The following is a 22,808-nucleotide window of genomic DNA, read 5'->3' on the forward strand; positions in this document are numbered from 1 at the left end:
TAAACCTCAGCACCATGGAAAACAGTCTGGAGGGTTCTCAAAAAATTAGAACTACCATAAGATCCAGCAATTCCACTTCTAAGTATATACCCAAAGTAAACAGGGTTTCTAAGAGATATCTGCATTCCCATGTTTATTTCAGCTTTATTCACAGTAACCAAAATGCGGAACAACCTTGGTGTCCATCAATGGAAGAATGGATTTAAAAGCTGTGGGATATACACACACACGTATTATATACATACAATATTATCCAGCCATGAGAAAGGACATTCTGCCATTTGTGACAACATGGATGGACCTTGAGGACATTAGGTTCAGTGAGATAATTTAGACAGAAAAAGGCAAATACTGTATGATATCACTTATATGAGAAATGTTAAAAGAAAAAAGGCAAATTCATAAAAACAATAAAGTGGTAGCTACCAGAGGCTGGGGGTGGGGGAACAGAAGAGATGCTGTTGAAGGGTATATTACTTGCTAATAGTAGATGAGTAAGTCCTGCAGATCTAATGAATAGTATAGTGATTATAGATAACAATTTATAAACAAACTTACTAAGGGACTCAATCTTAGTTTTTCCCACCACAAAACAGAATAATTATGTGACCTGAAAGAGGTGCTAGCTAATACTACAACAGCAATCATACTGCAATATAACTGTATCAAATCAACATGCTGCATACCTTCAACTTGTGCCATGGGGGCAGCTGTCTGGCGCAGCTGCGTAAGCATCTGACTCTCGGTTTCAGCTCAGGTCATGATCTCAGGGTTGTGAGATCAAGCCTGGTGTCAGATTCCACATCCAGCGTGAAGTCTACTTGAAATTCTCTCTCTCTGTCCCTCCCATTCATGCTCTCTCTTTAAAATAAATCTAAAAAAATTTAAAAAAAAAAGTTTGTACATGCTGTATATCGATTATATTAAAAAACCACTTCTGCAGTATCCTGGTAACTCATCTGCTCTGTCTGCTCTTGAAACCTTTCATTTCATTCATTGCTAAATACCAGATATGTTTTTTAAAATACTATTTGGATAATGACAATTTCCTGTTTAAAACTTTATAATGGATTTTCTCTTGGACCACAAAACCTTGCATGGACTGGCTTACGGACTTCATCTTCAAATTTATTTCACTGTTCCCACAGCCAGTTACTTTCATTTCCTAACAAATACAGTCTCCCTCACATATGCAGGATTTTGAATATCTGTCAGGCATCCTTTCTCCTCTTCTTTTCATGGGCTAATCCTTCCTACATTTTACTCCTTAAAATCACTTTCCCAGAAAGTTTTCCATTAGCCCCATACTGAAGTATCATCTTGTCATAGCTGAAATCTAATGAAACAACTTCTGACATAAATACTTGTTTGCTTTTTTTATAAGATTTTTTTTTTTTTAATTTATTTGACAGAGAGAGATCACAAGTAGGCAGAGAGGCAGGCAGAGAGAGAGGAGGAAGCAGGTTCCCCACTGAGCAGAAAGCCCAATGCAGGGCTCCATCCCAGGACCCTGAGATCATGACCTGAGCCAAAGGCAGAGGCTTTAACCCACTGAGCCACCCAGGTGCCCCATTGTTTGGCTTTTTTAAAAGACGCCCAGCTTCTGGAAGCCAGGACTAAGTCTCTCCTGTTAATCATTTAATCCCTAGCACTCAAGCTAACTACCTGGCAATGAATAAAATTCAGTAGTGTTTGTAGAATAAATGAGTCAATCAATCAATTAATTAATAGCAAACTAGTCGGAGGTACAAGCGAGATTACAAATGAAATAAAATTTTACATAATGGAAAATATATATAGTTCCTCCAGTGCCCACTCATTAAAGTTATCATTATTTAAAAACTGTATTTTCACTCAATTCTACTCTTGTGAGAGCACTAATGTTGAATACCAGTAACAGGGAACACACAGCTCTTCTGTTTGATTTCACGTGACATGGATGAACCGATAATAGGACAAACAACTTAAAGCAAGGCAAATAACCTTCCTGTCCACCAGTATCAACCTCATTGATATTTCATTCTGAGGAACCTCTAGAGGTTTTGGGATAAAGAAGTAAAAAGCAGTGTTGACAACTTAATTGGAATTTCAAACAGAGCAAATCAATTCAGTGAGCATTTTATTGAACACCTGGATAGGCAAAGCCCTGAGACAGTACGTGTGGAGGTATAAAGGTAAAGAGAGTGCGCACCTGTCAAGGTGGCGATGAGGATGTTCTCTGATTGCATGGAGAGTGCTTCTCAGTGTGGCTCTTTTTTATTGCGTGCTGGTTCTCCGAGAACTTCCTCCATCATTGGTATACTGGACTGTGGCAGTTCATATACACTTCTGAGGGGTCACTATGGAGCGATGGAGGGACTAAACAATAGGAGAGTCCTTTTAGTAGCTAGGACTCTCACATGTAAGGTTTAGGATTTCTAAAATGGATTTTCTTAATGTGCATAATGAAGAATACTACTTACCTTTACGATCACACTCAGCAACTAATCCAAAGTTTTCCAGATGTGGATATTACATACTAAGCCACGTAACAATCTTTGGCTATTCAATCCTAACTACCCTATTCCTAATATTATTCCTAAAATTTAGACAGTTGAGAGAAGAACAGAGTGTAGGCAGCATTGTCTTCTACCCCAAACCCAATTTTCATTAGTACTGAAACTGTGTGGACACTGGAACTATGTGAAGGTCAGATATGACCTCATGAGTAACTGCAAAGGAAATGACATTTTTATTTTAGGAGACATATCTCCATCTTTTTACTTTTTATATTTCACTTTTTTAGAATCTTAAGCAAGGCACATGTTTCACAAGCTTTATTGCCCTGAATAATTCATTTCCAGTTTCCTGTTATACATTCTCATGGTGGCTTTTTGATGAAACTAATTTCAATTAGGTAGCTGAAACAAAATCTTATCTTTTCTATTCTCAAAAATTTTACTATCCTCCTCTCCAAATTTATGGAAATATCTGTGTAGTATATATCTCATCCTTTCAGGTTTTTCTCTAGCTTCCATATTACTTATACTTCATAGTATTTGTCCTATTTTTCTGAGAGGTTGTTTATCCAAGGTTACTTCTCTGATTTTTTTTTTAAAGATTTTATTCATTTATTTGACAGAGAGAGATCACAAGTAGGCAGAGAGGCAGGCAGAGAGAGAGGAGGAAGCAGGCTCCCCACCAAGCAGAGAGCCCAATGTGAGGCTCGATCCCAGGACCCTGAGATCATGACCTGAGCCAAAGGCAGAGGCTTAACCCACTGAGCCCCCAGGCACCCCGCTTCTCTGATTTTTAAAATACTAATAATGCTAACTACGATAGCACCTCCTATTTAAGAAGTGGAGAGAATCTCTCCAGTATAACACTATGTTCTTCACATACATAAACTTGTTGAAAATCACAAATGTTTTTATTAAGTACAAATTCTTATTTTACAAAGGAACAAAATGAGACTCAGGAAAATGAAACAATTTGTCTAAGACTACAGAGCTAGTAAGTTGTAGTGGGTGAAATCCAACAAAATATTATTTCAGGGACTAAGATCTGAATTATGACGCCAGGAGTACATTAGGAACTGTTAGAGAAATTGTTTTTATGATTTTTATACTGACAATACTCTCTTAGATGATGTAGTCAATTAAATTTATGAAGTTTCAGTAATGTGTGTTCAACCAAAATACAATTAAAGTGACTTATTAGCCCTATGAAGTGATTTTGTTAAGAAAACAACAAGCTAAATGATGAGAGCAGACCAAAGGGCAATTACAAATTAAGAAGGCTTGACTAGAACATTTTCCTACCTTCGTTCCAGTGCTCTTCCCCTGACTTCATACAACACAATCTCCCAGGTGCCATAATTGTTTGTTTGTTTTTTCTTCAATATTCACTACTCTCTGCACATAACTAGAGTCTGAAAAACTTCCTCTCTTTTTACTATCCTCATTTTTAAAACTTCCTCTCAGTTCAGAGCCACATTAAAAGATAAAATGATACTAAGGAACATCAGTGTCTTAATGGCAGGCACCGCTTTGTTGTACTACTATATTAATTTTTAACAAAATATGCAATCTTTAAAGGATTAATAATTTCAGGCAATCCTACATATGGTGCAGTCAATAAATTTTTAGTAATTGATTCATTTATGAGAGAATTTCAAGGATTGGCAGTTACAAACACAGATGGATCTTCAACCAAGCCTGACCCCCAAAGCCATCTTGCATCAGTAATTCACACAAGACAATCAACTGCCTTTTTTGGTTATTTCTGTTCATGGTGTCTCTCACATTTCAGGAACACCTGCAAGTAGAGACCCTGACAAATAGAAACACTGACAGCTTTTTAATTTCTTTTTTCCTGGATTACTTTTCAAAAGTGTTGAGTAGTGAATAGCCCTGGAAGACAGCTTCCACAGCTGAAGGCAGAATTGTTTGCTGTTGAGTTTAATAAAGATAAGCTTTCCCTCTGGGGAACAGACTGGCCAGGTATGCTTGCAGTTCATTATAAAAGACTGACGTTTCTTACTCTTGTTGAACTTTCCTCTCCGGGACACAAACCCACCATGTGTACTGCATCCATCTTAACTCACCAGCATGAAGGACTGGGAATGTGCTCTGGGAAATGTGGACAGAAACTGATACGATTGTGAAGTCCGTGCTTCTTGCTGTATCCGAATAAGAGTTGCTTTTCTCTGATACGGTTGTCTCAGACATAAAACCATGGTAGGCTAACTTGTGAGTCTACAACTAGGGCACATCTCAGATACTTCACTATTCTAATTTATTCTATTCATTCATTTATTTTGGAGAGAGACAGAGATAGAGAACACGAGTAGGGGTAGAGGCAGAGAGGGAGAGAATATCCAAGCAGACTCGCCATGGAGCACGGAGCCCAATGCGGGGCTCGATCTCATGACCCATGAGATCAGGACCTGAGCTGAAAACAAGAGTTGTATGCTTAAATAAGTGTGCCCCCCAGGTGCACCTCCTTCACAATTCTTGACATTATTCTGTTTTACCATCAATCTCATCATGATCACAAAGCCTAGAGAATGGCTATACCTATAGCTTCTAACTGCATTTCCTCTAATTCAGTTTTCTGTATATATAAAACTCCAACTAGCATGAAAAGTTACCTATTTTATGACTGTTACATTATGAAGAAATTTAATTAGAAATGGTGGAAAATTAATGAAGTTAATAATTCATTCAATTAAAGAAAACCCTGACAAATTTAAACTGAGAAGTTGATATTACATAATTGATGTATTCCTTTTTTATATTTTGAATGCAGGTGTTTTCCAAATAAATTATCTTAATTTATAGTAATGATTTTCAAATTATCTTCTACATTTGCCAGAACACATCAGTAATACCTACAAGTATATTATTACAAGTATACATTACAGTATAGCCATAATACTTATAGGTACAGATTTTGAAGGTGGAAATCTAAGCAGACTACAGGGGACAAATTAATCTCTACTTATATGCCATTTACTACTATTTTCACAAAAATGGGAGATACATTGGTGGTAGAAATATTTTGCTCCTCTCCATATTCCAAAGGCTTCAAAGCTTCTTCAAATTAGATTCACAAAGGAAGATACTGAAGGAAGAGGAAAACTCTTTGTGCAGTGCATCATAAAAGTAAATGGAGGAGAATGTGGCAGAACCCTATTCCACTCCCGAACCAGGCACAATGGTGATGAAAGCTAATCCAGTGAATGAGTTACTGATTTTTTTTTCTCCTCTTTGAAGAAAAAGCATCTGCAAACACTAATGAATACTAATGCACAGGATTTACTCTTAATCGTGGTGGACACATCACATTCCACTGGTAAAACAAATGCTTCTCTCTGATACAGTGGTTACTTGGAGAGACTGTTAAGAATATCTCTGCCTGACCCTGTGGCCAGTAGCCTGAGACACATGGTCAGACACCACTGCAGCCTCAGTGTGAACATACATTAGACAATACTCTGTCCTCTATTATTTCTAACTCCCTTTTGTTATTTTCATGTATGTGTCTTTCTACTCTCTCGCGCCCCTGTGATTTACTAATGCTCTGAATGCTGACTGTTCTGATAGTGAACCAGTATGATTTTCTGTGGAATATTTCGCTAAAGGTCAAAGACAAGAAATTAATGGGAAAGTTGGGCCTAAAACCCACACATTTTCGTCTTTACAAGTCCATATGTTTAGCAGGTTAAACGTTAGCATAATCCTAACGTTTAAAAAAACGTAATTTGAAATTTGAAAGACTGTTGTCATTCATTTATTCATTCTTTCATGAATTTATTGAAAAGAAACTAAACTGGGCCTGAGGATGAAGAAATACATAAAATGTGAAATACAGAAAAATGTGACTGCTCTCAAGCAGTCTGAGGCTTAAGCCTAAAACAAATACAAATGTGATATGTGAGAGTTAAATAGGGCATTTCTATCAAATCCTTTAAATCCATGTTATAAGTTTGACTTTCACCTGAAGCAGATAGAGGATAAAAAAAAAATAGTAAGCAGATGTTTATTTTTAAAATATTTTCACTGCTATGTCAAAAATGGCTATTCTTCATGCAGCTGGTATAGCAATTCATTTGAAAAGTGACAGCACTTTAAACTCAAGTATAAACAGCAGTTATAAAACAGATTCCAGACATATTTAAAAGTGGAAGAAAATAAATTTAATTTTTAAAAGTCAGATGGTAGATTCATGAGAGAGTAGAAGATGTTCAGAATGACTTAACCTAAAACATTACCATGGGAAACTGGTTTGATTAAAGCGTCATCTCATGAAGCAAGGTTTAAGAGACAGACTGAATTACGGGGGGAAATAATGAGTTCAATTTTGTTTGTATTGGTATTATAGTACCTGAAAGGTGTCAAATGTGGATATAAAATGAAAATTTTGAAATACGGATATGAATTTCAGTAGGCTTCAGTGATGTATAATTTGAATTTTAGTTTATCACTAAATTGATGAGAAATGAATCCATGGGGATGAGTAAGTTAGCCCATAGCCTAAATACGACATATTGATTGCTCTATAACAATTTACCTCAAAGTTTATTGGCTTAAAACATTTACTATTTCACAAGTTTTGTGGATTAGGAATGTGAAGTGGTTTAGCTGATGCATTTGGCTCTGCTTCTCTCACAAACACACATTTTTCTCAAGTCTGCACTGGGAAGGATTGACTTCCTAACTCACTTATGTGGGTGTTGGCAGGATCCAGTTACTTATATGCTGTTGAAACAAATCCTGATTTCTTCAAGAGATACTGACTGTGTCTTTCAGTTGGGTTTTTTTTTTTTTTTTTTTTTTTTTTTTTTATTTGAGAGAGAGAGAGAGAGAGAGAGGGCAAAGGTTGGGGAGAGGGGTAGAGGGAGAGGAAGAAGACTTCCCCTTTGAGGAAGGAACCTGACACAAAGCTCAATCTCAGGACCTAGAGATCATGACCTCAGCTGAAGGCAGACGCTTAACTGACTGAGCCACCTAGGTGCCCCAACGTCTCTCAGTTTTTGACAGATTTTCTTCTATGTGCTGAATCTCACAACAAGGCAGCTTGCTTCATCAGAATTGTCAAATTATGAGAGAGAGAGAATACCAGCAAGAGAGAAAGAGTGCAAGCAAAATGAGAGTCACTGTTATTTATAAACTCATACTAGAAGTGATAACCCATTAATTTATATATTCTGTTCATTAAAACCAAGTCACTAAGTCCAGCTCATAGTAGAAGGAGTTTATACAGTAGTATGAATAGGTATGTGCTATGGTGAGTGCTGTTTGAAGTGTATAAACCTGACAATTCACAGACCTGTACCCCTGGGGCTAATAATACATTATATGTTAATAAAAAATTAAAAATAAAAAAATATAGTATGAATAGTAAGAGGCGTGGTCATTGGGAATGATGTCAGAAGCTGCCTGCCACAGCCCCAAGGAGTGAGAAGGAACAACAGGAGACTCATGGCCGTCTTGAAAAACATATTTAAGGTTACAATTATAAAATTAACTGGTACAAAACTAAAGTAACATCTGAGGAATATAGCAGCATTATTTAACTTCATATTTCAGTTAAGTTATCCCAGATATATGGAAACTGCCAATGTTTTTACCTATAACTTAAATTGAAGATTCCATGTCCTTTATTCAGACCTCATTTTATTGATTAATGTTCAGCAAACATGTGTTTATTAACAGCTTTAAAAAAAATGCTACAATTTATACCCATTCAATTTATATCCAAAATGGGAAATACCACTCTACAACTAACAACAAAAAGTTCTGGTTTTTTTAAGATTTTATTTATTCATTTGACAGACAGAGATCACAAGCAGGCAGAGAGGCAGGCAGAGAGAGAGGAGGAAGCAGGCTCCCTGCTGAGCAGAGAGCCCAATGTGGGGCTCGATCCCAGGACCCTAAGATCATGGTCTGAGCTGAAGGCACAGACTTGTGCCTTAACCCACTGAACCACCCAGGCACCCCAAAAAGTTCTATTTCTGATGACTACTATTAAACCACGCATTTTCTAACTCTTCTCCACCTAAATATTTTGAATACAATTTGATATTTTGATTTTTTGAGTTATTAGCATATAGAGTTATAATATTCCGAAGGCTCTTTCTTTATATTCTATTACATTTTTATTCCAACCTGAACTTGTACAGCTAATACTGATGAATCAAATCCAATGAGATCTAAATCACAAGGCATTGCCAGGTGACTGCCACCATGTTTAAGAAACCTACAAGGGAACCACAGACTAAGAACACAGATTGAAGTGGAAAAAATAACACTTAACTGCAAGAAGTATGTCTAATTATATAAGATGATTTGTGTGATTCACTCAGTCTTATGATTCATTCCTTGTTCATGATTTTGTGGCCTCAAAGCAGCAGCATTCTGCTATAATGTCATGAAATCATAGCAAAAAACTGCCTAGAGCAACACTAATTAACAAATGTTAACAAATCTATTCTTAAGTACACTTAAAACAATTCAGTTTAATTGCTGATTGACTTCTCAGTATTAATGTTATCATATTTTGAAATGATCTCTTAATTTCTTTTTCAGATACTCCATTGTTAGAGAAAAACAAAAGATTTTTTTATGTTGATTTTGGCATCCTGTAACTTTACTGAATTCATTTATGACTACTAACAGTTGTTTTGTGGAAGCTTTTCAGTTTTCTACATATAAAATCATGTCATATGTAAATAGAGAAAAGGTTACTTCTTCCTTTCCAATTTCGATGCATTTATTTCTTTTTCGTGCCTAACTGTTCTAGCTAGTACATCCATTACTACATTGAATAGAATGTTAAGAGTGTGTATTCATGAGTAGCTCTGGATCTCACAGAGAAAAATTTCAGATTTTCGTGGCAGAATATGCTGTTAGCTATGGGCTTATCATATATGGAGGATAATTTTTATTTATTATGTGGAGTTAAATTCCTTCTCCACATGATTTGTTGATAGTTTTTTTTTACCATAAAAGGATGTTGAATTTTCTCAAGTGTCCTTTTCAGCACCCACTGAAACGACCATGTGATTTTTATTATTTCTGTTCATGTGGTGTATCATATTAACTTATTTGCATATATTGAACCATCCCTGCCTCCCAGGAATAAGTCCCACTTAGTCATGGTATATGATCTTTCTTATATGCTGCTAAGTATGATTTGCAAAGATTTTATTAAGGATTTTTGCATCTCTGTTCATTAGGGGCACTGGCCTGTAGTATTCTTTTCTTGTAGCGTCTTTGTCTAGCTTTGGTTTCAAGGTAATGCTGGTATCATAAAATTAAGTTTGGGAGTAGTTCATCTCTGCAGTTTTTTGGAACAGTTGAGAAGTATTGTTATTATTTCTTTAAATGTTTGGTAGAAATCACTCATGAAGCCTTTGAGAAGTGCGAGGTGAATGGTGCACAGACATACCCCTCTTTGCCTTCCTACATGAAGCTCTGCTTGCCCCCAGTGATGATGCCACTGCACTCATGATCGACACCAAGTACATCACCTGGTCTCCAATGTGATGCAATGACATCGCCTGGAACTTGAAGAAGTTTCTGGTGGCCCAGATGATTTGCCTGTATGCAGGTACAGCCACCACTTTCCAACCATTGCCACTGAGCCTGACATTAAAGCCTTGATGTCCCAAGGGCCCACCTCTGCCTAGGGCATCCCTCCCATCCCTGCTGCTTAGCTGTCACAGTAATGTCCTCTGTGAATTTCATCCATGTTGGTGTTTCCTTTCAATGTGCACGGAGGAATGCCTGCTGTCCAGGAAATTCCCCTGAGATGGGCACTTTCTGTCCATCCCAAACCATGGCACCTCTAATAAGGCTAACTAATAAAGTGTTGGAGACAAAAGAAACAAAAAGACACCAAAAGAATATAATACTTAGGAGTAAACATTACCAAGGAGTATTCAAAGAGATGAAAAACCTGTAAATTTAAAACCACAAAGCACCGATTAAAAAAACAAAACAAAAAACCTTAAAAAGACAATAAATGGAAAGATACCCGTATTAATGGATTGGCACATACAATGTTGTTACTATGTCCATATTATCCAAGGCAATATACAGATTCAATTATATGCCTATCAAAATCCCAGTGGCACATTTTTTTACAGAAATAGGAAGACAATCGAAAATTGATACAGAATCACAAAACACCCCAAGGAGCCAAAAAAAAAAAAAAAAAAAAAATCTTGAGGAGATCAGAGCTGGAGACACAACACTCCCTGATTTCAAAATATATTACAAAACTAGAGTAATTTTTTAAAGTGTGGTACTGGCTTAGATAAACATATATACATCAATGGAACAGAACTCAGAGCCCAATAATAACTGACACATATTAAAGAAAGTCACCTGATCTTTGACAAGACTGCCAAAAATACACAACAGTTAACAAGATAGTTTCTTCAACAAATATTCATGGAAAAACTGGACATTCACACACACAAAAAAAATGAAATCAGGCCCTTATTTACACCATAAACAAAAACTAACTCAGACATATAAGATATGAAACTGTAAAACTCCTAGAAGGAAACATAAGGGAAACTCTTCTTGATATTGGTCTCGGCAATGATATCTTGGATATAACACCAAAGTGTCTGATAGAAGCTGGATATGAACAGTGGAAGCAACACCTAAGGGAGATACCCAAGTCCTTGAAGGGTAATGAGATATGAGCTGGAGGCAAGGTTTTTTTTTTTTTTTTTTTTTTTAAGGCTACATATTAGAAGCACAGGAGCTCAACATCCTGACCTTGTGGCTTCCAAAACCTTGGGCCTAACAGATCAAGAGCCAGATACAGAACTTGCACTCTCCTCTTCTACCTCGACTCCAGGGTAATCACTAAATTCATTATAATACAATTACAATGTTGGCACACCCACCCCCATGGGAAAGGCTATCATGATGGTTCCAGTACATCCTCATACGGTCAAAAACTCCTTCTACCAACCTGTAAAAAGAGCTTCTCAAATGATTAGAAGAAGCCTCCATTAGTGACCACCCCACTGTATGACACAGCTCCTCCCAGTCCAGAGAGACCCAATTATATTTATTCCAAAACTATGGTATGGGCACATTCCACCTTGCAGAACCTGTTCCCTCTCCCACCTTGAGTATCCTTTCACTTTAACAAACTGATTTGTGTCTGCTACTCTCCTTCTGATCTGAGAGCAGATCCCCATGTAAATCTTCTTGGGGGAATCCAAGGAAGGACCTCCATTCACAACACAGACATGTCCTTGTTTCTGACTAAAGCACAGGAAACGAAAGCAAAAATAGACAAGTAAAACTACATTGAACTAAAAAGCTTCTGCACCCCAAAGGAAACAATCAACATAATGAAAAAGCATCTTATAGAATGGGAAACAATATTTGTAAACCATACATTGGACTGGGTGCTAATACCCAAAATTTGTATTTAACTTAAATAACTCAATATGAAAAACAAACACATGAACAAAATAAAACCCTTATTGAAAATGGGCAGAGACCTCAATAGATATTTCACCAAAAAAGGCAAACAAGTGGCCAATGGATATATGAGAAGGTGCTCACTTATCATCAGAAAATGTAAATCAAAACCACAATGAGATATGGCCTCACATCTTTCAGGAAGGCTATTATCAAAAAGACAAAAGATAACAAGTGTTGGCAAAGAGGTACAGAAATTGGAACTCTTATGTACTATTGGCAGGAATGTAAACTGGGGCAGCTGCTATGGAAAGCAGTATGGGGTTTCTCAAAAAATTAAAAGTATAACTACCATGTGACCCAGCAATCTCACTTCTGAGTATATATCTAAAGGAAATGAAATCAGGGTTTTGAAGAGATATCTGCACTCCCACTTAAACTGCAGCATTACTCACAATACCAATACAAGGAAACAATCTTAATATCCATCGATAAATGAATGGATTTTAAAAATGTGGTATGTACATACAATGGAATAGTATTCAGTATTGAAAGAGAAGGAATCCTGCCATTTTTGCCAACACAGATGAATCTAGAGGACATTATGCTAAGTAAAACAAGCCAGTTTAAGAAGGAAGGACAAATGCAGCATGATACCACAAATGAGTTCTCTAAATCATCAAATCATCATTATCAAACTCATAAAAGTCAGGGGTGAGAGGAGAGGGAAATGGAGTTGCTGTTCAATGGATACAAAGTTTCAGTTATGGGGCACCTGCCTGGCTCAGTCAGAGAAGCATCTGACTCTTGGTTTCCCCTGGGATTCAGATTTCAGTGCCCTGAGGTCAAGTCCCTGGTTGGGCTCCGCACAAGGCACCCAAGCCTGCTTGAGACTCTTTCTCCCTTTCCCTCTACCCTTTCCCCACTTGTCTGCCCTCTCTAAATAAATAAATAAGTAAAATCTTTAAAAAAATAAAAGTTTCAGTTATGTAAATGGTTAAGTTCTGAAAATCTGCTATAAAGCACAATGCCTATATATAGCTAACAATATTGCATTGTGCACTTAAAAAATGTTGTTAAAAGGGTGGATTTCACAGTGTTTTCAGTACACACTCATATAGAGAATAAAGAAGCACTGGGAAGTAACGGATACATTTATAACCTTTATTACAAAGATTGTCTCAAGGATATATGTGTGTGCTCAGGCTCATTAAATTGTACACATTAAATACATAGAGTTTTTGGTATATCAACGATATCAATTGTAGTACAACAAAACTTTTTTTAAGTAATGATCTCTTAGCAAGTTTTGATGGTATACAGAAAAATTTATAAATTTAAAATACTACTCTAAAATCATGTAGCTCTAAAGATACCAATGACATTTTAAAAACAATCATTACTCATTAAAATTTGTCTTTTTTTTTAAGATCTATTTATTTATTTGAGAGCCAGCTTACATGCGCAAGCGGGGAGGGGCAAAGGGAAAGGGAGAAAGAGAAGCAGACTCCCTGCTGAGCGTGGAGCCAGAGGCCCAGGACTATGAGTTCATGACCTGAGCTGAAATCAAGAAATCAAGAGTTGGACATTTAACCAACTGAGCCACCCAGGTGCCCAAAATTTCTGTCATTTAAATAAACATTTTTATGAAATCTTATATATATTAGGTACAAAATAAACATAAAAATAACTCCATATTTTAGGAAATGAATCTTTTTCAAAGCTATGTTTACCTGTATACTTCTTAAAGAGAAATATACTTTAAAGGGCATAAAATGTAAAGTGATTAGTTCCATACAGACTATAAATGAAAAAACTGGTTATAATGACATTGCTGTTTTAAAGATTTAATATCATATTTTACCGAGTATTTATTGTATTTCAAAAATAAGATGGGGCTTATCAAATTAGATATGATTAAAAAAAATGTGGCAAGAGGACGTCTTTGAGAAACACAAACTAAATATAATGAAAAATAATAAAAATTAAATGCTAAAAAAGAATAAGCCAATACAGGAGCATAATCCAGATTTTTTAAAAATATAAAGATAACATATAGATCTCTTTTATTTAATTCATTAAAAATGCATTGGATAACTATATTTGTGAGTAGTCAAATCCATAGAAAATATGAAAAGGATAGAAAAATAGGCTAATGGAGCATACTCTCAATAAAGCAGCAATCAGGAAGCAATACTTTTATATTAAGTTCCATTTCATTTTAGTTATTTTAAAATCATCAAAATAATTCCAGGAAATAAGGGAAGATAGATATGGATCAACTCGGACAAAAGTCACTCAGTATGGTTATTGCTATAAAATGATTATTCTTTAAAATAATCAATCTAAGATTTGGCATTAAAATTATTTTACTATTATTTGAACTATATTTTAAGGTAATGCATTATGAAGAACATTTTGGTTTAAAATATGTAGTCACTCTTGGATGCCTGAGGCTAATAAGAAAACATTATATTGGCCTTTAATAAACACTAGATCAAAATTTAAGTTTGAAGAAATTGAATCAATTTTCTGCAAAAATATTTGTGAAAGGCTCATAGAATGGTTTTACTTAGGAATAAAATTTAAAAAATACTGAAACAGTTTGAAACATTCTTTAGCCCTTCAGTGCCCCACCCAGAAACTTCAAGCCTTGTCACTTTCTTAGGCTTGCCAACATCACCATCTCTTTGCCTATGGGCATTCTCTAAAGCCCTAAATCCTCTGCCCATATACACTGCAAATTGGTAGTAGTGTTAAGAAATTAACGCCTAAAATAAAATCTTTAAAAAAATAAATAAATAAAATAAAGGGACGCCTGGGTGGCTCAGTCAGTTAAGCCGCTGCCTCTGCTCAGGTCATGATCCCGGGGTCCTGGGATCAAGTCCCGTATCAGGCTCCTTGCTGGGCAGGGAGCCTGCTTCTCTCTCTGCCTCTGCCTGCCCCTCTGCCTGCTTGTGCTCTCGCTTGCTCTCTTTCTCTGACAAATAAATAAAATCTTAAAAAAAAAAAATTAACGCCTTCAAGAGCATCTCTCAAATAATGACTGATAGGAGTTTTTATATACATACACCAGCTCCCTTAAGATAATTTTGAGGCATGTGTTTTACACCATTTTCCAGAATTTCCCCCTTGAAATAAGGGCCAGACACTCACAAGGTGGATAGCATGCCCACTGTTAACCTCTCCTTACTTAACTGCCCCACTGCCATGCTCATGTTCCCTGCGCCTCCCAAATAAACTACTTTCACTCATTTTCTTTGCTCCGGACCTGGTTCTGGGTGAAGCCAAATCCAGATGCAAATATGCTTCTTCTTAGTCACATAACTTTCAATAATACAGAATCTATATTAAGCATCTACGGGTTGTATGTGAATGTATTATGATAAAAGGGGAAAGTTTGATGAATGGGACTAGTGCATGTCACATAACTATGTAGCATAGCACTGATACTGTAAAATAGAAGCCATCAGATAAAAATATCTTCAGTTCCCATGAACAATGTGGCATTTTTCCTTCTGTGTAAGTTTAATCTTCACCCATGCTAGGGAGCCTATTTTCCCTTCTCATCGCTAGAGCCTCCAGGTCCACTTAATTCCACTGCGTTCTCTCTGATTTCTTTTTGTGGCAACAGTGATCACTTACAGGCTTTCAAGTATCTATCGCCAGTTCCTAGATCTAGATGCCCAATATTCAGATCCGCAGAGCAAATTCCTAACTGAACATTCCCAGTTAGATATTCCACAGGCATCTCAAACTCAAAACGTCCGACACTCCAATCATTACAATTCACACCACTGGTCCTGTTTTTTCTCCCGTATCTGACATCGAGTTTGGCCAAACAAGAAACTTAAATTTTATTATTGCTCTGGTTCTGTTCTTTACTTCCATATCCAACTAATTTAAAGGTATGTAATCCTATCTCCTAAGCACTGCTACCTCCACAATTTCCACCTATTACAACATCTTGCTGAGTGTAAGCTATCATCGCCAGTCTATCGACTATAGGCTCAAGACTTTTGTCTGCCTAAAACTCATTTTCCCATTTCTCCACCACAGGCTAATTTATTTTCATATTTCAAATTCTAAATTATATATATACTTATTCATCTGTTGAGTAAAACCATTTTGAATGTCAACATGGTATCAAGATTTATTGTGGACACTAAGAGTAAGTACATCAGTGAATAATACAGACAGAGTTCATGCTCTGCTGGGTCTCAAACAAAAGCATGGGAAGGAGTGACATGAGGTGTTATGGAGGAAAATAAATTAGGGTTGGTGAATAAAACATCCTGGGGAGAATAGAGTGGCCAGGGAAACCACTCTGATGAAATGTATATCTGAGCAGAGACCTGTACGAACTAAGGGAGTGAACTATACAATTATTTACGGGGAGCAGTTTCCAAGATGATAGAACAGCCAGAATAAGGATGCCCTTAGGTAAAAGTAGGTTGTATGATTTAGGAAAAACAGATATCAGTTTTTTATATCTCACTGTCCTGACATTTTTGGTCTGTTTTATATGACTCTCCTCTGAGTTTTTACAGTATACTGTCCCTCTATCCTATAAACTGACACCCTTTATGTAATAATCACCTGCTTGGTGACTTTTTTAGACTCCTAAGCAAACACTTCAAGGACAGAGCAGCTGTCTAACATACTCTCTGTGCCTGGTGTACAGTGTCTATACTAAAAAGCCTCAAAAGTATCAAAGTATCAAAAATAAAAGTATAAGAAGGCATTCATATACAAACATACAAACACATATATGTGTCTGTATATATACATTTTTTTTCAATTTTGCCCCATTTTTAAATATTTGCTTACGTTGTTTCCAACCATGAACTAAAAAAAAAAAAAAAGTAAAAAAATACTCAGAAGGTGGTTACAGAACCCGTGAACTGGACACAAGGCATGGGTGGCTCCCAAGACCCACTCACTTTCCACTTCCCACTCGCGCATTAGACAAGCCCTGCTGCCGCCTGGGTTGGCTCTGCCTACCTGGGCTCCTGGGGCTTCTCACTCTCAGAATCTGGCACAGGCATGGCCGAGCAGGGCGAAGGTGGCTCTGAGAGAGCCCACGGTGGATACAGAGCCAGGTGCCTGCCTTCACTGTCCCCACTGGGGCTCCAGTCGCTTCTCTGACAAATAAGTAAATAAAATCTTTAATAATAATAATTTTAAAATACCATTTTAGGTTCACCTGGGACTTAGTCTGGTAAGTCTAGTAAGCCTGGGACTCTTGGTTTTGGCTCAGGGTCAGAGTCCTGAGATTGATGGGTGTTGGGCTCCACATTCAGGGAGAAATCTGCTTGAGTTTTTCTCTCCCTCTCCTTCTGTTCTCCTCCTCCATGCTTGTTCTCTCTCTCTCTCTCTCTCTCTCTCTCTCAAAATAAATAAATAAATATCTAAAAATACCATTTTAATGAACAATTCTTCAACATCTCTTTTTAGTTTTGGATAAATATGTGCAAATTTAAAACCTTGACTGTCTTCATTGAAATGTCTTTTAAAGTGTTAAAGGCTTAATTATTTTCCATGCGGTAGGATGAGTATTTTCAGTTAATTTTTTATATTGAAGTACAACACACATCCAGAAAAGATGAAAGGCATATATATATATATATATATATATATATATATATATATATATTTAAATTATCAAAAAGTTAGCATACCTATTTAAATATTGCCTAGGCTAACAATAGGACAGCATCTCAAACACCTCCTTTCATGCCCTTTCTGATTACTACTATTTCGTTTCAAGTCATGATCTCAGGGTTGTGAGATCAAGCGTCAGTGTCTGCACTCCCTTTTTAAATTTTAATCTCTTTATAACATAGGTTCAGATAGCTATCTTTCCTGACAGCTCTTTGAATATTTGATAATTACATGTGATACAGAATAATGTATAATATGAAAATTGTACTAAGGTTTTTGAAATAATGATGTTTATTTTTTTAAGGGGCTCCTGTTAAAAACAAATGACAACAACAAAAAATAAAAACAACAGAAACAACCAACGGTTGTTGACAGTAAAAAGAAGAAGCAATGCCAAACAGAAACTTTCTTCACTAAAATATAATAAAAAAGATCATAGTTCACCACATTTGAATGGTCTGATATTGAAGAGATCCAAAGCAGAAGATTCGAGGAGTCATTGTATGTTAATCTGTGTAAAGCTAAGGGTGTGAACAAAGGAAAGTGATTTTTATTTATGTCTCTATGAGTTCACTTATTGATAACTAAATTACATGAAGCTTACAAGTTTAAGAGCTATTGCTTATCTTATTAACTCTGATCAAGTCAATGTTGGTAGGACACTATGTTTCTAAAATTATCACTGTATAAGTTCTAAACACAATGCCACATTGTATTAACTAGGGACATGCAAAAGGCTCACCCACCTTGTTACATCCTTTATTGTCAAAGAGGTAGCTTGAAACAAACAGAAGGTTAAACAATATACTTTTTAAAAAAGTAAAACTTCCAAGTTCTTTCTAAAACATGGAAGCTTGCATATTTAACATTAAACTGATTATGAAATAATCAAAGTAAGATCCTTATTTCATTAAAATATTCAGTAATATGGCAGGATACAAAATCAATTCACAGAAATCAGTTGTTTTCTTATACACTAACAATGAAAATATAGAAAAGGAAATTATTAAAATATTTAAAACATGTTTAAGGTTTTATTGAAGACTAGAAACTACATCTAACTATCTATTCTCATCATATTTTCAGTTCTGACTCAATTATCTTAGCAACTGAAAATATATTAACTTCTATCACTTTGTTTCTGTTAGTTAGAAACTCTAAGTCAGGGTATAAATACTTGAGATCTAGGACAACAAATAAAGTTTCCCTAGAGCCACCCAGAGCACCTATAGCAGGTGGTTATGGACCAGTACTTTAAAAATAAAAAAATAAAATGACCAAATATTTTGACTGATTTACAAACTATCAAATGATTGACTTATGAACCTATTTATAAACATTATAATATTTGGTGGGTACTGTTTAAAAGAAACTTATTTCAGATTTATTTCCCTTGTGGCTTATTAACATTAGGACTAAGTCAGATTGTATCTATGTGTATCTATCTATGTATATATATCTATATACATATATTTAGAGAAAGAAATAGATTTATCTGTAGTGGAAATGTAGACAATGTCAAACTTTAAAAATTTAGTTCATCATAGTAATTCTAATATATTATGAATACTTTGATTGCAATAGAACTAAGTGCAATGCAAAGACTTGATTGATTGATTGATTGATTTGGGTCCAAGTATTTTTTGTTAAATAAAGAACATACTGATTTCATTATCAAAATTTTGTTTGTAGCAGAATTATCTGAGTAGATATCAAGCCAGTAGGTCTCTGATGACCTTGTATACCTATATCTTTGATGCATACCACCTTTTAGTGCTGGTCAGTTATTCCATCATTACCCATGGATGGTTCCTCCAGTGAGATGCTAAGTTTAGGCTCAGATTTTCCTTTTTTTTTTTTTTTTTTTCCTTCCCAAAGTAAGAACTTGAGAAAAATGAGTTACATATGACATCACCAATGATAAAACAATTCCTTAGGAGTAAGTTAGGTTTTTGAATGACACCCAGACACAGAAATGGTCTGTTACTAAACACTTTCCCTAATTTTTATTTTAAAGAATAAGCCTGGAAGAATCCATAGGAGAAGTCAATAAGTTTACATTGCATGAGTCTGTGTGCAAACTCACATCTAAAAGAAACAGCATGCAAAATAAGTAAATAAGTAAATAAATAAATATTTTTTATCAAATAGAAATAAAAGAACTGCATGCCTACTAATGTAACACTAGAAGACCTGAACTAAATGTGTGGTGTGGTGAAAATAATCAATTTAAAAGCTGTGTGGTGAAAATAATTAATTTAAAAGCTGTTTTGACTACCACTTGTCTACATTTATACCTGAAAAATAGAAAACCTTCTGGTCATTCTGTGACATTTTCCTGTAGTGGAAGATGACAATAGAATTATGACTATAATAATTTAGAACTCTAGCCAGATCATGCTCCTTTAAAGATGGTCTTCACATATTAATGGGAAAAGAAGAGAGTTGTTAACAAGTGTACACTTGAGCATTCAGCTGAGTTAGGGCATGCCAATTATTCCTCCTATGTGAATAATCAGATAAATTGAGATTCCTTTTGCAAACCAACTAATCAACAATGAGGAGGATGACTATAACTACAGCAAAACCCTGATTAACCATAAGAATTAATTCCAAGGAGGAAAGCAATAACTACTGCTTCCAAAAGAAAAGCACATAATAGTTATTTTTCAGAAAGAAAGTAAATTATTTCTTAATAATCCCTACTGTCTTTGAATATAGATGTCTCCTCTTTCAAGAGAGTCAGATTTAATGAGTAATGAGGAGAAAGAAAATTTCTAGTTTCTCTGTATTTAAAATGTCTCAGTTAAATATTACAAATCAACAAATGTCTTTTGAAATTCCTAATTTTTATCTATTTTGAGGGACTAATTAAGAGTATAATTAAAGCAAGGGGCATGTATTTTAAAACAAATATCATTATTCAGTACTCAGTTGATAAAGAAAAAATAATAATTTGTTTCACCTTTCAAACATGATTTAATTCAGCAAGCAATCATTGATTTTCTATGCTGTGTAAAGCTTGGTCCTTGGTATTACCAGAGGTACAAAAATGAATAACCTGTAGTCCTTAGCTTCAATGAACTCATAGTCTACTGAATAAAACAGATTCATAAGCTGCCACACAAAATATCAAATAGTAATTTTATTAAAAAGGAGCAAAGATGGGGTGCCTGGGTGGCTCAGTGGGTTAAAGCGTCTGCCTTCGGCTCAGGTCATGATCCCAGGGTCCTTGGATGGAGCCCTGCATTGGAATCTGCTCAGCAGGGAGCCTGCTTCCCCCTCTCTCTCTGCCTGCCTCTCTGCCTGCTTGTGATCTCTGTCTGTCAAATAAATAAATAAAATTTTTAAAAAGGGAGCAAAGCTCTCAACCTTTAGCGGCATCAGAATTACCTGGAGGAATTATTAAAACATAGATTGATTGGCCCACCCACAGAGTTTCTGACTCAGTAGGACCTGGATAATTTGCATTTCTCACATGGTCCCAAATTATACTTATGCTGTTGGGTTTGGAATGATACTTCTAAAATCACTGCTTTAAGACTATGATACACAGAATTATTTATTTTTTCTTTAATCGTTCAACAAAGGAAGAATTCTCAGGAGACATGACCGTGCTGTCTGATAATTCATTTAAATCTGATATGAGGATGAAAAATTAAGCAATATATGGAAAGGAAATAAAGACATAAAATAGAATATTGCCATCATGTGTAGAAGGTGTGGTTAGACTATGCAGGGATGTATTTGACTACTAGAAAGGAGAGATATGCAAAGCAGACTTACTGAAAGTTTATATTTGACAAGCAAAATAAAATCTGTCTATAATAAGATAGTTTACCCCATCAGAATAGCTATAATTAAACAATATCAACTTACGACATGATTGGTTGTACTTGGAACTTTTATTTATTTCTGGTTGTGCAAAATATTATATTATTTTTATAAAATGATTTGTCAGGGGTTTGTTTGTTTTAATATTTTGTTTATTTATTTTTAGAGAGAGAGAGAGAGTGCATGCCTGAGGGCACATGAGGGTAGGAGCAGAGGAAGAGGGAGAGAAGCAGACTCTCTCTGCTGACCACAGAGCCTGACTTGGGGCTTGATCTCACAACCCTGAGATAATGACCTAAGCCCAGATCAAGAGTCGGTAACTTAACCAACTCAGCCATCCAGATGCCCTGCTTTGTTAGTTTTTTATAATGTTAACCATATACTTAGCCTGTGATTCATCCATTTTATTCCTAGATATAGTGCCAGGGGTAATGAAAACATATGTCAACTAAGGAAGTTTTATCTATATTAGTCTAAACCTGTAAATAACACAAAATCTATCAATGAGTGAATGAATAAAGAAAATAATCTGCACATACACATAGGGGTGAATCTCAAAAACATACTGAGTGAAAAAAGTCAGACACAAAAGTTTAAGTTTTAAAAGTAAAGTTAAACAAGATGGGATTGGGAGGGAGACAAACCATAAGTGGCTCTTAATCTCACAAAACAAACTGAGGGTTGCTGGGGGGAGGGGCGTTGGGGGGGTGGGGTTATGGACATTAGGGAGGGTATGTGCTATGGTGAGTGCTGTGAAGTGTGTAAACCTGGCGATTCACAGACCTGTACCCCTGGGGATAAAAATATATTATATGTTTATAAAAAATAAAAAATAAAAAATTACAAAAATAAAAAAAATAAATAAAATAAAAGTTAATCTATGATGATTGAAATCATATCATTGTTTTTCTAGGATTGGGATGAGAATAAGTGAATAGATATATGCATATATCTGTTTATGGAAATACTCTATTACTTGATTGAATGGTCAGGGGAATAATACCACTAAGATGCAACAGATAGGGTTTATCATACAACAGGGTATTGTTGGTAATGGTGGAAAAGAAAAAAATATGGTGACATGTTTTGAGCCTACATAAAAGAATGTATAATGACGTTAATAAGTGAAATAGAAAGACAGCAAAAAAGTAGCATTTATCAGTGTATTCATTTTATGGCTATGTAATAAATTACTATAAATGTAGCAGTTTAAAACACACATTTATTATTTCACAGTTTTTGTAGCTCAGGACTCTAAGGAAGGCTTAGCCGATTATCTTCTTCAGGGCTCATAATGCTGCAATCAAATCATTAGCCACACTGCCTTTTTTTTCAGATGCTCAAATGGTGAGAAATTCACTTCTGAGCTTTCTC

This window comes from Lontra canadensis, unplaced genomic scaffold, assembly GCF_010015895.1.
Source record: "Lontra canadensis isolate GAN:19392208 unplaced genomic scaffold, GSC_riverotter_1.0 scaffold26, whole genome shotgun sequence".
Classification (NCBI taxonomy): Eukaryota; Metazoa; Chordata; class Mammalia; order Carnivora; family Mustelidae; genus Lontra; species Lontra canadensis.